General features: G+C 41.7%; 1 protein-coding gene across 4 annotated transcripts in view; it reads right to left on the bottom strand.

Moving 5' to 3' along the window:
* Window positions 1-18,685, bottom strand: part of SPATS2L (spermatogenesis associated serine rich 2 like) — a 143,942-nt gene that overhangs the window by 64,173 nt on the left and 61,084 nt on the right. The window lies entirely within an intron of this gene.

Below are 18,685 nucleotides of genomic sequence, written 5' to 3'. Positions count from 1 at the left end.
GGGCTTTCTATCTGGCTTGGCAGGTTTTGCCCCATTCTGCCTCAGGCCCGCCCTGCTGTCATTTTGACTGCAGTAAGCAGCAAGGCAGTGTGACTTTCACCGTTTGATTTCAGCTTCCCACATTAACCTACCTCCCCTGGACCTGACTTGTCTGGTTTAAGAGCTGTTAGATTTCCTCATTCACACTGCACATTTCTTGAGCCTGTCTACGATGACTCCTTAGAAATTCTTCTTGGCTTACTGATGAGTCACTTAGACTATGTGTGAGTTTCAACAAAATGGTTCTGACAGAAGTTTTCAATCCACCTACACAGCTGTGTGATCAGTAAAGACCCAGTATTATCAAATAAACAGAAAATAACAGCTCCCTCTGCTTCTGGTCTCTCCCCTGCAAATTCACCCCAAGGCTGTTGCCAGACTACTCTTCTTCAAGTATAATCATGACTATTTCCCCACCTTCCTTAAGAGTAAAGTTAAATGTCTACAATCTGGATTCAAGGCCATCAACAACTGGGCACCCACTTGCTTTTCCAAGTGCCCCTCTCGCTCTGCCCCTTATAGATAAGCACAAGCCCAGTGTTGGCCCCCTACCTCTGTGTGAACTTTGCCCTTGACCTGAGATGTGTGCCCTTGCCCAAATCTTACACTCCAGCTGAGATGCCATGTGTTCCGTGAAGTCCATCTCAACCATCCCTGCTGTAAGTCATCTCTGTCTCTTTTTGGTTCTCACAGACCTTATCAGTGGGTGCCTCCTAACCTTAGCATCTTCTACGTCACAGCCTAAGTGTCTGGGTAAGGTGTGTCTTCTAAACGGTAAGCAACATGTGGGCAAAACCTTCCTCTCAGTCATCTTTGCCTTGTCACCAAGCGTACCCCGAGTGACTAACAATGTGCACATAGTAGGTATTTAATAACTATTTGTTGAATGAGGGAATGCCAATTTGCACCTATACCAGGCTGCTCTGTTTTTTTTGACATGTCATGCTAATATTTTTATTACTTTTCCATTAATTCATATGTGAAATTGTGCTCCAGTGGGGTTTTGCTAATTGTAGATAAATATGCTATAACGCTCTCCTTCATTCTCTACCCTCTAAAACCATTTTTTTTTCACTGGAGTATAGTTGAGTTGATAACGTTGTGTTAGTTTCAGGTGTACAGCAAAGTGAATCAGTTATACACATATCCACTCTTTTTTAGATTCTTTCCCCATATATGCCATTGCAGAGTATTGAGTAGAGTTCCCTGTGCTATACAGTAGGTCCTTATTCAGGCTGCTCTTTTGAGTCAAAGGAATATTCTGCCAGTGTTTGGACCATCCCATCACTCTGTATTTACCATCCACAATAACAGGCAGGTGAGTCTCTGTAGACTGTGATATGACCTAAACATTATATGGTTATGGAGAATAGACATATGTTCTTTAACTTTCAATAACAGAGATGGGAAGAATATTTATGAGACTTCTGTATAATAAGATACTCATGGTATTTGTGGAGTTTTAAAAATACAAAATAGCATAGTAACTGCCTATCCTTCCAAAGCTCAGCCCAGCAGACAGGTATTGGTTGAGCCTCCACAAGGTAACAGGCACTGAGGACACAAAAGGGAGCCAGCTACAGTCCCTGCCCTAAGACGGACAGTGTAGCAGTGGTTCCAGAACTGTCCGTACCTGAAAGCACGTAAAACGCTGTGCTGCCTCTATGAAAAAGGCTGTAGTATCACAGAGAAGGGAGCAGTGAAGTTTGCCCAAGGAGGGGAGAATATAGAGGAAACAGCCAAACGTCGCAGAAGAAGCTTTGGAATTAAACAGACCTATTTTCTAATCTTGGCTCTGCTATATGCTAGTTCTATGACCTTGGATGAGCTGCTTAAATTGCTGAAACTTGGTTCTGTAGCTGTAAAATGAGGATATGACCTGCTAGAGTCTCAGTAAAACTGAAAAGAGATGATGCATGTAAAGTGTCTGATATAGAATTTGGCATATATTAGCTGCTCAATAAATTTTTAAAAGGAAAGGGTGGGAGCATTTACATTGGGCCATGAAGGAGAAGGGTCTCTCTAGGTATAAAGGTTGGTGTGTCTTTGAAATGGAAAGAATGTGTGTCTAGAGTGTTGGCCAAGACTTATTTGGGGGAGATTCCCCCATATACTTCCCTTCTTTAGAACCTTCCCCTTCAGCCTTGCTGAGTAGTCAGTGGACCCAAGGCTCTTCTCAATCTCTTTCTCTCCTGCAAGTTGAGTGGCACCACAAGGAAGCCCGTCACTAGGGTGGTTAACAGCACGTGCTCCCAGACTCCCCCCACCCCACCCCCACCTCCTGCCCAAGTCTCATTCTTTCATTTATTTATTTACTAAATGCCTACTATCGTCAGGCACTGCACTAGTGGCCGGAGACAGCAGTAATAAAACAGACACAGTCACTACCAAACCTAGAGAGGAAAACAGATGTGAAATACACAAATTAAAAAAATATACAACTGCAACTCGTGCTAAGTGAGCGATATGAAGGAAGCAGAGTATAGTGACAATGATTGCAGCAGTCAGGTCTGAAAAGACAAAGTGGGCCAATCAGATTCTCTGCCTTGGCATCTGGACTATTCCACACAAAGGGAGAGAAGCCAGAACGGAGATGAAGAGGGGCCATTTGGAGCTGCCTTACTTCCTGCTTTCCTGCTTCTTTAACTTGTCCTGCAGTCCCATGAGTCCCTACCAGATCTTTAGAGTAACCTCTTTTGCACTTGCACTAGTCGGAGAGGTTTCATTTTCTAGAACAAGTAGCGAGTGCCTAGAGGCAACATTAGTAACTAGGGCTGAAAATAAAAGTAATAAAGCCAGATTACTAATCCAACTGGCAAAGGGGAAAAATGGGCGATTTTAAAGGTAAATCTGGATAGAATGGGAATGACATTTCAGAGAAGAGAGGCCCATGAGCCTTGTTCACAGACCTCATCTAGCACTCATGTTGCCCTAATTATTTACTTATATGACTATTTGCTCCACTGGAATGTGAGCTTGTAAACGGCAGGGATCATAGCTGTACATCCAGAGGGCCTAGAACAATGGGTGGCATCGAGTAGATGATTCATAAATGTTCAGATAGATGAATGAACAAAAGGAAGTAGGGAGTCTAGTAAGATGATCATTGAAATATTACTTTTATTTATCCAGTTTTTTTTCCCAGTGCATCTCTGTAATTCAGCTTAATATATTATATGGTAGTAAAAAGTATTCAAGTCCAAAAATGTATGACGCGCCTCCTAGGTCCCAGGCACTGCTGGTCCCAGCCTTGAGGACCTTGTAATCTTGGAGGTGAGCTTAATCTTATCCCCTACAAGAAGGACAGCAGTCAAACAGCCTGCAACCTCCTTTTTGCACCAGTGAGAACCAGAGTTATTTATGGGTTGCCGTTCCTGCAGCTCTGAAAGGAATTTTATAATCAGCTTTGGTCACATTTCTCAAATGCTGAGCAGTTCAGAGATGCCTTAAAAACAGCTCATCTGTGTACGTTTCGCTTCACTTGCTGGGCCACTAATATTATCTACACTCTAATGAAGGCAGTTTGCCTATGAATCTTCTTGGGGAAGAAAATATTCTTTGCAGACCAGTACCTTTGCATCATGGATAATTCTATAATTTAATTGCCTTTTCTAACATCTACTTTCTACCAGTAAAAAATATGCAAGAAGTGTTTTCATGTTCTACTTGGCTGGCTTCTGGGGAATTAACACCAGGCATATAAATCAAAATTAACTTTTTTTTTTGGCAGGAAACCAGGATTAGAAGGAATAATGAAGATTTGAAGGTGGAAAAAAGTGCAGTTTTCACAGAATTGTGGGAAGTTTAAAGTTGAGAGAATCTTACAGATAGTCAAGTAGTGGCTCCACAAACTTTAAAGTATATTCGCCTGGGGATCTGATTAGAATGCAGATTCTGATTCAGAGGCTTGGGGTGGAGCCCGAGAGTGCATTTCTAAAAAGTTACCAGGTGATGGAGATGCTGACTGTCCAGGGATGTGGTGACAGAATAATAGCCCCCAAAGGCAACCACCCCCTAATCCCCAGGAACCTGTGAATATGTTAGGCTACTGGCAAATTAAGGCTGCAGATAGAATTAAGGTTGTTAATCAAATCACCTTGAGAAGGGGAGATTATCTGGATTATCTCAGTGGACCCAATATAATCATGAGGGTCCTTATAAGTAGAAGGAGGAAGAAGAGAATATCCGACTGACTCACTGTGAGAAAGACCTGACCAGCCATTTCTGGGTTTGAAGATGAAAGGAGGCCACGAGCCAAGAAATGCAGGCAGCTTCTAGAAGCTGGAAAAGGCAAGAAAACGAATTCTCCCCTAGAGCCTCCAGAAAGGAATGTAGCCCTGCTGACACCTTGGTTTTAGCCCAATGAGACCCATTCAGACTTCTGATCTCCGTAGCTGTAAGATAGTAAATTTGTGGTCTTTTAAGCCACTACGTTTGTGGCAATTTGTAATAGCAAACCCCATTTGTTACAGCAATGGGAAAATACTACAACAGACCACACATTGAGGAACAAAGTCTACTTTTTTCTTCCTCCTAATATGGAGCCATCTTTCCCGGTCTCAACAACTAACCTCTTTTTAAAAAAATATACCTTTCAGAGTGCGGCTCTCCCTCTCCCGCACTCCCCCTGACACACATATTTTGAGGGAATTCTAACCATTCATTGCAAGCCAGATTTCATGAGAGAAAGTGAGATGAATCTGTGAGATGAATCTGACACAGTATTTGCCCCCAAGGAGCTGACAAAACCATAGGAAAATAAGGCAACGTCATAAATAACAACTAACTCAAGGTCATTCTGACAACAAAAATCCTCTCTGAGTCTCACCTGTTCTCTATTTTTTCTTTCACTACCCTGGACAGGTTTCCTTTGCCTTTTGCCTGGACTCTGGAAAAAGCCTTCTAATTGGACTCTCTGGCTTGGTTTCTGCTCTCTCCAATCCCTCTTAAAACAATCACCACACAATTCATCTCCACAGAGTGCCTGAGTGTGTTGAGTGACGGGAGAATGGAGCCGGCAGTGAGACAGAATTTGAAGAGAGGGAAGACGGGAGATAAATTATGAAACAAAGTCCCAGAGGAAATGAAAGAAAACGGTATCAAAATCCATGTGGAAAAGCAAGCTTTGGAAGGGAAGGCAGATTCTTTCTCTTCCTCAGAATTCTGAGGAAGGAAGAAAGGAGAGAAAGGAAGAGTGAAGATAGAGAAGAAATTTGAGATCCTTAGGAGGACAACTGAAGGAAGGTATTTCCTCTGAGTGAGAGTTTTAGAGTTTGCCTTAGGGCTAAAATGTGGAGAAAGGTTTAGAGCTGCCTTATGGGAATGCGATAGGAAACGGCCTGGATGAATGAAAGAGGGCCGAGCTGGACTGAAGGGCCACTAATGCCGGATGATCGCACGGATTTGTCATGGAGCCAACTGGTGTGGCTTTCCTCAACAGGCCAGAGGTAGAAGCAGACAAAAGGAAGGACCCAAGGTTATGAACTCTAAGAAACCTAGTGGTAGATCCTAGGACTCGGGGATACAGCGGCTGAGAATCATAAGGTAGATGATCAAGGCATCTGTGGGCAATGAAGGGGGATGACGAATTGGGAGACTAGGGAGACACCAAGGGACGAGAGATCCTGTTGAGAACACAGAGCAGATGCTCAACAGAACGAGAGGATAAGAGGGGTCAATGATAAGAATGTGGCCAGAGAGGGGATGTTAGATGTTGCCAGTCCTTGGTCCTGGTTCTGCCTTCTGGTGTAATCTTTTTCCTAAAGACCAGCCCTTCATTTTTTTTTTTTTCAAGGAACGAATGTGTTCCTCAGAATTCCATCTCCTACGGAGCGGTTATGCTCTTCTGTTTTTCGTAAGCTGTGCTTCCCAACCTTTCACCACCCTGGTCGAGCTCCTCTGAGTGCATCCTGGTGAAATGTGGTCCTATAAATGAAGGACCTTGTTCCAGAGGTGGCTGGATCAGAGCAGAGGATTGTGGGACTGGCATCTGTCTTGGTGGGGCCCTACTTACCCATTAAAGGAATCTAAGGTGGCATTAGCACTTTCGGGCCCTCATCAATTACGGGTTCAAACAGAGCTTACTATGTTAATAACACACCCTGGATTGTTTCTGTGACAAGCGTTCCCCATCCTATACTTGTATAGTGACTAGAACGCAACGGGTAGGATATTGCATTCACCTTTATTAAATTTCAGTCTATAAGTTCTGACCCATCACTCCAGTCAGCTGTTAGCTTTTAGAACCTTGCTTTCTGCCATCAAAAACAGGGAATGCATTAGCCATTCCTTCCAATTTTATATCATTTAAAACATTAGTTGCCATCATCTGTATCTTATCCGAATTGTTGATCTGAATTTAGATGGGCCAGAGCCAAGTACAGAGGCCACAGTCTCACCACAAGAACTTCCCTCAGAGTTGATACTGCTCTTAATCCACATTCACTTGTTTATTCATTCATTCGGTCAGTCACAATGACCAGACTATGCTAGACGCTGGAGTGTAGCAGTGACAGATACATTCCCTGACCTGCTTTGGAGCTTATAGTCTAAGAAGGCAGATGTTTGATAAGTGTTACAGAAGGGGAGGTAAAGGTGAGTTGGGCACCTGTAACAGGGGGATCTATCCTAACCCAGAGAATCAGGGAAGCTCCATCTGACGTTTGTTTACACTGAGAATGAAGGGTAATAAGACCAAGCCAGGAGAGGGAAAGGGGGGAGGAGATGAATTATTCCAGGAAGAGTACACAGCATCTACTCAAGGACAGGACCGAGTGACTGGAAGCACGTTCAAAGGAATGAAGACCCAGGATTGTTGGAGCATTAAATGTTAGAAGGAAGGGATTTCAGATGAAGCTCGATCAAAGAGGCATGAGGCAAAGTGTGCAAGGCTCTGCAAGCCATCTTATGATTCTGTGTCTTATCCTAAAGGTAGCCACTGGAGGGATCTACTCAGAGGAGGAGTGTGATATTTGCATATTTAAGAAGGTCACTGTGGTTTCTATGTGGATGAGTTGGAGGAGAGCAAATGGATGCCAGTTAGGATTCTAATGCAGTATCGAGGGGAGAGAAAGTAGACCAAGATGGGGCAGTGGAGAGAAGGACTCACAAATTACTTGGGGGGAAGTGACTGATTTGTGTCGCGAGGAATGAGGAAGACGGAAGGTGAAGGAATCTGGATGACTCCTGGGTGTCTGGCTTGAGCACTTTTGTCGATAGCGCTGTCATTTCCTGAGAAAAGAAGTAGTGGTGAAAATGGAACCTTCTGCTTGAGGGGGCTGGGGGGCATCCACGTCCAGACATCTAGAGAACAGTCGAATCTGTGAATCTGCAGCTCCAAGGAAGAACTGAGCCAGGGATACAGATTTGGGCACTGTCAGCATCTCACAGTGGTTCTCAGCCCTGGCTGCAAACTGGAAATCACCTGGTGAGTTTTAAAATGTACCTACATCCGGTTCCCACCTCAAACAATTAAATATGGGCCTGGACATTCACTATTTTTTAAAGTTTTCCTAGTGGTTCTAATGTCCACTCTGAATTGAAAACCGCGAGTGAGAGATACAAGGGGAGGCTTGGAAGCTAAGGGATAGTGTGGAAAGAAGAGAAAAGAAGGTGGCTACTAGGACAGACCTCTTTTCAGGTATAACTGCTCACCTATTTACTAATTTACCTGCATGCAAACATCCACGCCTCTGTATTATTTAGGCAACATCGTCATTTTAAACATATCAGTTCTAGTTTGAACAGTTTTAATTTTTGAGAGGGTATTCCAGTTATTTAGTGCTGCATAACAAGTCACCCCAAAACTCTGTGGCTTAAAACAACAATCAATTGTAATTTTTCAACGTTTCTGTGGGTCAGAAGTTCAAGAGGAGTTCGGCTGAGTGGGTCTACCTTGGGGTCTTTCATGCAGGCAGAGAGAGCAGCTGGTATAGTGGGGGAGGTGCAGCTGAGGTCTGGCTGGCCATCTCTCTCTTCATGTACTATTCTCAGGTCTTCTCCACGTGGTCCTTATGGGCTAAGTCTGGGCTTCCTCAAAGCATGGTGGCCTGAGAACAGTCAGATTGTTTACATGGCTGCCCAGAGTTCCAACACAAGTGTCCCAACTAGTGAGGAAGAAGCTCAATCACCCGCTATGAAAGCCACAGAGAGTCACTTCCTTCCACTATCCTGGTCAACCAGTTCCAAAAGCCTACCCAATGTTAAGGGGAGGGGCTCAGACCCCACCTCTTAATGGGGGAGATATTTTATAGCCGTTGAAGAATACAGTCTGGCTCAAAGGGTTAAAGCAACAACAACCCAGACTTCTTTCCATCAATTCAGAGTCTATACTTTCTCAAGTCACTGAGCATTTGAGGGCAGAAAAAAAAGCAAATTAAGGTAACAGTTACAATACTAAATGAAAATTGATAGCTTAAGGAAGTTATATAACTTCTCTAACTCCTAGATATAAGCCTGATAAGTTGACTTGTTGAGTATCTGATACTTAAATGAATGCTTCTCCTATGTCAAGAAATAGTAAAATTAAAATCAGATAAAGTGTCTTAAATGTTTTAATTTAGTCCATGACACATTTTTCATATCAGAATTCTCATCTTTAATCTGGCACATGTAGGTTTAATGTTTATCTCAAATGGTTGCTATTAGTAGCAGCTGCCCTTCTAATCTATATTAAGACAAGCAATGGACTTAATACACATTTCATTCACTTAGCTACTAGCATGTATTCAGTGTATACCTGCACGTTCTCCATAACTGTGCTTTATTCTTCTTCATATTTTCCCAGAACTACCAGTTAGACCTGCACATAATTTAGGTAGGGTGAGCCTCTGAGTCCATTGGAAGTCTATTTTCAGCCAGCCTTTTATATCCACACAGTATTAGGACTTAGGTAAATGTTCTGTTGAGCTATTTTCTCTGATGAAGTCCATATTTGGATTTATTAGTGAAGACAAAAAGAAAAAGGGAATTTTATTTTTACAAGGCATTTTGTTTTTGGTATTTTAATCAGAATAGTAAGATATTTTTAGCTTATCTTCTGCTTCTAACTTGGAATATTCAGTAAAAATATTTCCTCACTTACTTTGGAACTTGAGAGGGGAAGCTAATTATTGACATCTACTCTCCCTGTGGGTTTTTTCCCCCTGCTCAGTCACAGAACTCTTCAGATAAAGAGTACCATGAAAGTACAAGTCACTATTACCCTTTAATCAATACCAAATAAGGGAGTTAGTTACCTCTTAGTCAGTACCTGAACAAAGGGGTTTGGTTAATCTCTAAATTATACCAATCTTGGGTATTTCTTCACTGTGGCATGAAGGAAGGAGGCTATCTCACCACCATGGAAACCAGGAACATGCTCTCTCCTTAGGGCAAGTGTTGTTCTTCACCCACATATCATTTTTTTATTTTAACAGGTCTGACCAATTTAAAAAAGCATGGTGACTTTACATCAGTAAACATTATGATCTGTTTGACCAGATCTTGTTTTCCCAATGATTTTATGAGCTTGTTTGCTTTTTCTCTAAAGGCAGTAAAAAGGGTTAAAACTAGTTTGTGGATTCAGCCTTAGTTGAATAGCTACAATTACAATTTGACCCAATAAAAACATGAACCAAGCATGAACAAATGTCCATGGATGAGTAGGTAAAGAAAATGTGGTATGTACATACAATGGAATACTATTCAGCCTTAAAAAGAAGGAAATCCTCTCACATGCAACACAGATAAACCTTGAGGACATTATGCTAAGTGAAATAAGCCAGACACAGGACAAATACTGCATGATTCCACTTATATGAGGTATCTAACATAGTCAAACTCACAGAAGCAGAGAGTAAGAACAGTGGTTGTCAGGGGCTGGGGGAAAAGGAAATGGGGAGTTGTTGTTCAATGGTATAAAGTTTCAGTTATGCAGTTTAATTAAGTTCTAGACATCTGCTGGGCAATACTGTGCTAGAGTTAACAACACCACAGTGAACACTTAAAGAGAACAATCTCCTGTTAAACACTCTTACCACAATTTAAAAAAGAAAAAGGTTAACTTTAAAGTCTATCATTGCTCCTCAATCATCATTTCAGTACAGTTTTGTTGATAGTTATCTTCAAGAACTGAGCAGCAGAGTTCTGAAGGGTCTGTAGACAGGGAGGCATCAGAAATGACATACCAGTGAGCCATAAATGTACCTTATAAATAGTTTAATCAAATTATTATTATTATTATTTTTTTTTTGCGGTACGCGGGCCTCTCACTGTTGTGGCCTCTCCCGTTGCGGAGCACAGGCTCCGGACGCCCAGGCTCAGCGGCCATGGCTCATGGGCCCAGCCGCTTCGCGGCATGTGGGATCTTCCCGGACCAGGGCACGAACCCGTGTCCCCTGCATTGACAGGTGGACTCTCAACCACTGCGCCACCAGGGAAGACGCTTTTTTTTTTTTTTTTTTTAAACAAGGAACCTCAGTTCCTGGACAGGTTGTGTATCACATTCAAATTGAGGCAGCGATTTGTATCAGGACTAAGGCTGCCCCCAGGTTCTCTGATCCATGATACAGTTCCCGTTTTCAGTCTTTTATGGGGCCTGTGAGGTGGAAAAGACCATGGATTCATCCAATATTAGAGCTGGAAAGGATTCTGGAGATCCTCTACATAAAGGAGACCCCTCATTTGGCAGATAAGGAAACTGAAGCCCCGTGAGGTTCCACAATGTACCAAAGGACACACAGTTTTTCAGTAAAATTAATGTCCCTTTGTTTCCTTAAATGTGGTTAGAGAGTATACTTCTGATAGAAAATAAGACTCCTAAATTATCCTTTGCCCTAGAAGTTAAGACGACTCCCTATACTAGTGGCAGTATGGCTCACCTTGCTAAGGGAAGGGAAATTCTAGAGTTTGTATTTTAATTTACTAATTAACAGAGGTTCTTGAAATTTTTATTAAAAAATTTTAAAATCTCATGCTTTCTCTTATATGATTGAATTCCAAAATAGATATTTCAATTTCCTTTTTAAACATAAAATTTTGTTATACTCTCAAATATTGTGGTGGCACAGAAATCTCCCTCTGTGGGAAACAGAGTTGACTGGACAGCCTAGCTACCGTCCCTCTGGGTCCAGCCAAGCCTCACTCCACCGAGGATGCACCCAGTCAATGGCTCAGGTAGGGGGTGCTAGTGAAAGCTCATTTCTGAGGGATATGGGAGCTCCCCAGCCGGGGAATGAAGGCTCCCCATCGACCTGCACAAACCTTCTCAGAACTGCACTGCCCAGGGAGACTCTTCTCACCCAATTTTTTTTCCCTTCTCCTTCTTTCAGCTATGGCAGACCTGCATGCTTGGCAGTCTGCAGACTCTCCCTGCCCGCACATCCTTCCTCCCCTTTCTCTTTTACAAGCACCTGCCTCCACCCCCAAGGCACCTCTTAATCATCTAATCCCACCTTGGCCTCTGCTCTTGGAGACTCAAAAGAACACAAATATGCTTTTTCTAATTACTCCCATCTTTTCCCTACTGACATTCTAATGCTCGTCCCAACACAGGGAGGCACGCTCCACTTTCTTCTCCTTTCTTCCTCCTGGCTGAGAATCACCATTATAGAATCTTGGCTCAGTTATTTGACTAAATATTGATTAACAAGTATTTTGGGGGCATAAATTCTATGATATTACTATTATAGGAGCTATTGAGTACACAAATAAATTGAAAACCCATTTGAGCTTATAAGGAGCTTGTAATCAAGTTGTGGATAAATCACTGAGAAAAAGTTGTTTTAACATAATAATAATAATACAAGCAGTATACTGTTAAGTGGTGACTCAATCAATCTACCTAACTACCTATCTAATCCATCTGGATAGATTTTTAATGCTCAAGGTCAGAAGAGAAGAAACCATTGCAGCTTTATCATTTTTAAAAAAAAATTGTAAAAATTGGATAATTTAATATGAAGGATCATTGTGAAAAATAACTAGAATATTGGTAAAGTACACATAAATTCCAAGGGATTGCCAACAGAGGTAACTTTTTTCCTGTCACCAGAGGTTTTAATTTTGACATGCTCTTGTATTGTTTAGCATTAACCCTCTACCTTGTGTGTAACTCTCAGCCAGAGTGCAAAAGGGTCTATGATGAAAGGCTGGAAGCAGCGGGGGCGGGAGGGCAGGAGAAGCAGAACAGAAACACTGTGAATTCCAATTGTGTAGCTTGGGAAAAAAAACAATGTGATGCTAATCCTACAATAGTAAATTTCTTCTTATCTGCAGAAACTGATGCTGACATTTCCATTTATTCATTCAGTTCCTTTAGACTCCTTGTCAGATCTCTTCTAGTTGCCAAGCAACAATAACAGCAGTTCTGTACATAAGCGTTAGGCAATAACTATTGTCAATGTTTCTCCGTTCTTTGAAAGGGAAATTTAATGACCCTTTCCTATGAGAAAATGATGACAAGAACCTATTCATGGTGAAACCTAAAAGCTGTGTGTGTGGTTTGTGTTTTTGCTGTTGGAATCCAAGGACTGGGCTAAACTGACCTAAACACTCGTACAAAATCATGAAATTAAGATTCGCTCCAAAGCTTGCATGGTTTGGTCTTTAAAAACAACTGCATATCATTAAAACTTGTCCCACAGCCCATAAAATGAGTTCACTATTAAATGGAGTTAATATTTTAAAGATGCTTGATGATGGGTTTCTTTTGTACTTTCTCTGATCCTGGTAAAAATCTCTTTAATCAAATTCTTGGGTTTTTCTGACAATACTCCCCCACATAAAGACTTGAACCATATTTCAGTACTTTATAAAACATAAATCAAGACAGTTACAGGAAAAAAATAAAATAAAATGGGACATCTGTCCACCTGTTGAGGACAGACTCCAGGACACAGAGTCTATGTCAGTCACCTGCACAAATGTTGAGATGGTCCCTCCCTGTTCCCACGGTGGACGAAAGGTTCCTCTCCCCTTGTCTAGTCTTCCTCCTCCATTTTAATGAGTCTATATGAATATTGTTTACAACCCAATTTACCTCCATAACTTTAACAGCTCAAAAAGCTATTCATAGGGCTTCCCTGGTGGCGCAGTGGTTGAGAGTCCGCCTGCCGATGCAGGGGACACGGGTTCGTGCCCCGGTCCGGGAAGATCCCACATGCCGTGGAGCGGCTGGGCCCGTGAGCCATGGTCGCTGAGCCTTCGCGTCCGGAGCCTGTGCTCCACAACGAGAGAGTCCACAACAGTGAGAGGCCCGCGTACCGCAAAAAAAAAAAAAAAGCTATTCATAATAAGTGGCACATTGCAGGGAGGATATTATAGACTAAGTGATTCCCCATTTCCATATCATCATATTTTCTAATCTCACTTATTTTTTTGTGAGGCTCAGCAATAGCTATAAAAGTTTTAAAAAGTCAAGTCCAGTTTTATGTTCTCTTTCTCTTGCGGGTTTTTAATTGTGTTTTCTTTCTAATCTCAGTTCTATGTGAATTTATATTTTTAGTTACTAAAAAAACATTAACTAAGGCTCCTTTTCCATTTTTCAATTGTAAAATACACAGATGAGCTCCCCCAGATCCTTTATAGTTTATAGGATTAAGAGCTCATAAAGCAGCTCTACTTTTATTACTGTATTTGATGATTTTGTCAGGTAGGTTTTGTTTTCATGTCCAATCTACAGATTAAAAAACTGAGGCCCAGATAAGTTAAGTGACTTGCTCTAGGCTGCTCAACTAGTAATCAGGGAGCTACTTATCTCTGCTACTGTCTCCAAACTGCAATCTCCTTCCATGACTTTACCTTGCTGGAGATCACTTCCCAAGCATACTTGGTGTCCTACAGTGGCTTAAGGATCACTTTTTGTTGGAATTAATTATCAGACCATAACGAGACATTCAGCAAATATTATTTTGTAACTCCATTTGTAATCCCGTTTTACAAACAAGGATCCCCTTGGCTTTCCGTCACCAAATTGTACTGCTGAATTGTATTCTATTTAAACTGATTTATAATAATGCATGAAAATATCTGACTGAAAATGTTATTTCGTGCATGACAGTTCCAATAATCCTTTCTTACTCAGTTGAGAATTACATCTAAAACTTTATAAATCAATTTAGGTTGGTACCCTAGTGCTTCACATGAGAATAATGTAATAGTCACTACTGAGCCCTATCCTCAAATCATCTACGAGGTTCTAGTGTTAAATCTCTTTAAAAAAAATACGTTACTTAGAAAAGAGCTGTAGAAATTGAATTGGCCCTAAATATAGGATCCCTGATTAGCCTGAAGATTTTGTTCTGGTATCTTTCCTTAATAAAATGAGATATGGAGATTTTTTTCTTTTTCTTTTGGAGGGGGTGCAGTGGGATATGACTGGTTACTCACCAAAGGACCTCATCTGTTATTGGCAAAACCTACCTGAGACCACCAGTATTTGATAACCATCTCATAAAGACGCTGCTTTTCTGCAGAACCACAGGTAGTCAACCCAAGTAACCTAAGCTTGTTTTTAGAAGCAATTTAAAACTTGCTTTATTTAATAGCAAAGAGAGTACTAAAATGAGATGACACTTCCATTAACCTACATTTCAGTTTTCAAGAAGGCTTGAGGTTTTGCAAAATATCGTGAATGGGAAATCTGTCCCTAAAGAATGTAACGATTCAAGCAGGCGTGTTCATTCATTCGTTATCCATTCATTTATCTGACTCGACCTGGGGTCAACTATGTGTCAAACCCAAGAGTACGAAGATGAGAAAGGCCCAGTGCCTGCCCCCAAGGAGCACACAATCTCCCTTGGGGAGACAGACCACTAACCATCATGGTATGGAGGCAGAAGGCAGAGAGCCTCACTGAAGCACAAAGGAGAACAGAGGAAGGGCCAATAATTCAGGAGGGGCAGGAGGGCAGAGAAAGGAGCCATCTGAAAGGCTTCCTCAAAGGGAGGTGAGTGAGGGTCGGGTCCCCGTGGAGGATGTCCCAGAGAGAGGAAACTACCTTTGCAAAGGCCTGGAGGCAGCAACATTCATGGTCAGGATGGCTGTGTTGAAGGGAGAGTAGAGAAGTGTCTACTGATAAAGGTGGAAATGTAAACAGGGTCAGCTCACACAGAGGATGGATGTCACACTCCTAAGGAGATCAAACTTTGACTTCAAGGATATTTCCAATTTAAATCCTTTCAGTTATAGTCCAATAATATAGAGATACTTTAAAAGAGTCACAAAGAGTGTCAACTGTAAATTTCAGTTGTCTTGGATATGAGAGACCTTAAGTTAAACTGCATGAGGACAGAAATGATTCTCTCACCCAAGCACCTCTTCCTTTCCAATTCATCCAACAGTGGACCCACTAGAGATAACTGATGAACTCTTTTCACTGCAAAACTTTTACTGAGTATTTAATTTCCCACAGTGCTTGACTAGCTAGTGTATAAAAACACCATACGGATCTGTTCTCACATCTCTAAAAGCTTATAATTTATAACTTAAGACATAACAGTTATTATTCTTAATTTTCAGAACTAAAATATCATTGCTGTGTGACAGATTGGGAAACAAACTAATCATAAAAAGGCCATAAAAGCTAATCACTAAAGGAAATAAAAGTACGAAAATAAATCAATGTAAAATTACAAATGATCAGAATTTTCCGTTGTTTATTATGATTTATTTTATTGAGCTGAGAAATCTATTAACCTTTTGATACGGGAAGATGGAATTTACTAACTGAGTTAGAGGAGCTTTACTTCCATTGTCATGCAGATGGATAATATTTACAACTTAAACATCACCCTCTTTCAAAACGATGCCAACATTTTGATAAGTTACTGAAGTGCAATGGCAAAAACACCATCTCCTGTTACTCTTCGTACGTGTATGTGACACTGGTCATGACAAGTGGATGAATGTGGCGCCTGAGCCCATGCACGGAGCATTCACACTGAACCTCTGTGGTCTGTGAGATCACGGATCAGCCTCCTTCCCCATTTTGGCTCGAGGCCACCTCTGTTTTGAATAAGACACTCTATCTGCTGAGCCTACCATATTGGTCTGTCCACTGGCCATGTTTTGCAGAGAATCAATTACTATGACTGATTCTTTAAAGTGCTTTTCCTTCCCATAACCCAACTTTAGGAGCTGTTCAACCCATCCATCAACAGATATTTGGAAAGGGGCCAATATTTGGTCAGCACTGTGGTGCCAGACCCAGCTTCTCAAACTGGGAACACACAGTCTCACCCGAGTGTATGACTGTGAGTCACAGAGAACATGAAGCCACAATGTAAAAGGGCCCAGCCTTCTGCCACTGTTTGCTCAATGGTCGATAAGTGAAAACAGTTCTGTATTAACATAATATACGGAATATATTACGGAATACAATGGATAAAAAAATTGCATCCATTTTTAAGATCACACAGAAGACTCCAAAGAAATTATATGTGGAAGTTGGTTTTGACCGTGTCCCAAAGTAGCAAGTTTGTTCTTCTGTGCCCTGGGGTTATTTTAGTGGAAAACTCTGGGAAGCAGTAATACAGTGGAAAGAGCATGAGCTTTAGAACCAGACAGAGCTGAGTTTGAATCCTTGCCCTTTCATATTCCCTGAGACTCTGACTTTGACCAAATCACTTTCTCTCAAGCCTCTGTGTCCTCATCAAACAGAAAAGTTATTTAATATGAAGATCTATAAAATAAGTAGTACAGCAGCTGGCAAAGCTGGGGGAGGTTTTAAAAATATACCATAAGTCATGTTCCTGCTTAATTCCTTTCAACGGCTACTTTTGCCCTTTGAATAAAACCCTACATATTTCTGTCTCAGCTTCTAAACCTTTTGGGGCACAGACCCCCTTTGGCAGTCTGGTGAAGCCTCCGGGGTCCCTCTCAGAATAATGTTTAAATAAAACATACACGATTACAGAGGAAACCACTCATATTGAAATAACATTAAAATATTAATAAAAAATTTTATGCTACAGTAATGTACGTGCTTCTCTGTCAACATCAAATAACACAACATAGCAGCAGGTTCTGTAATTACAGTAATTTTGAAGTAGTGATGAACAAACAGCTTTTTAGGATATCTGCAACAAATGTAATTTGATATGAAGACACCTGTGATTTCTAGTTGTGAAAGTCACAGGTACTCCTGCTACTCCTGTGGGTTGTTTTTCTCCCTTGCCTAGATTCATGATTGAAGGAAATGCTAAATTTCATTTAGATACAAGTAAAGATGAAAATTCATTTTTGTTTTCATCCAACTTTGTGAAACCCTGGCTTCCACCCCTGGATGCTGTGGAGGTTGAGGAAACAGGTGAAGAGTCAGTATTCTACCAATTCTGCTTCCCGGCGTACTCTCTGCCTTCATCTCCCATCACCATCCCTCTGCCTACCACACTCTGGCCACACCGGCCACTCAACCACTAGCTCTTCAAACACGATGAACTTCAGTCTTCCTCAGCCTCCTGCTTTTGCTTATCTACCTGGAATGCTCTGTCCTTGGATCACTGCATGGTGTTTCTTTCCTGTTTTCTCTATCTCAGCTCAAATACCACCTCCTCTGAGAGGGCTGCCCCAATCAACCCCATCTAAAGTAGCCACCTGCCCGTGCCGCCCTGCTGTATTTTCCTCATCGTAGACATCACTATATGAAATGATCGTGTTCATTTATATGTTCTTGTGTTTACTTTCTGTTTCCCTGCCTTAGAAAACAAGCTCCATGGGAGCAGGAACCTCATCTACATGTTCAGTGCCACATCGTCAGCATCCAGACAGTGTTTGGGACAAAACAGGAGTCTGATACATCTTGGCTAAAGGAAAGAAAAATTACTGAGGATTCCAGTAATGTTACTTCTCTCATCCTTCACTCAGGGTTTTAGGCACTGTGGGGATACAAAGAGATGAAAGACAACCTATGGCCCCCAAGTAGTTAGCCTAACGGAGGTGGGAGGTGGCCCTGTGGAAGGCTGGAGTGAGTTCCAGGTGAGGCTCTCTCACTTTGCTGTGTGACCATGGACGAACTCCTTACAGGGCCTCAGCTCCCCTGGTGCCAGATGAATGGCTTGGACAAATTTAACTCCCTGGTCTCATGGGATCTACAGCGTATGATCATTTAAGAGCTAACAGTGCAAGGGAGCATATATGGCAAGGGAGGGGTTGTGACCCTAAGCGGAGAAAATTCACAGAGGAGGACAAGACTTGGAACGGCTCTGAAATACACTCAGCCTCCAACGAATAACGAGGAGGGGGGATTTTCAGAGCCATGAGCCCTCAGTGTTGAAAGAAACTACCCAGCACGACCACTAGGGAATGCTTTGGATATGTCTACGAGGCTGTTTCTGGAGATGTAGCATAATACCCCCGCTCTTAGATGGAACCCAGCATGGTGGTTAAGAGTATGAACTGTAGAATAGCACTGCTGGGTTCAGATCCCAGCTCTGTTGCTTCCTAGCTATGTGACCTCAGGCAAAGTACTTACCTTCTCTGTGTCTCAATTCCATCCTCTGTAAAATGAAATTAACTACATGGCATTATAGTCAAGACCAAACGAGAAAATGAATATAATATGCATAACACCCATTTAGTAAATGCTACTTATGATTCTGTGGAATGGTTTTCTCGTGTGTCAAGCTTACTATGTATTCTCCCAAACCATTTTTCCCTTCTTCCATTA

This window comes from Leucopleurus acutus (genome assembly GCF_964270905.1).
Source record: "Leucopleurus acutus genome assembly, chromosome: 6".
Taxonomy (NCBI): domain Eukaryota; kingdom Metazoa; phylum Chordata; class Mammalia; order Artiodactyla; family Delphinidae; genus Leucopleurus; species Leucopleurus acutus.
This window is presented reverse-complemented; position numbering and strand designations above follow the sequence as displayed.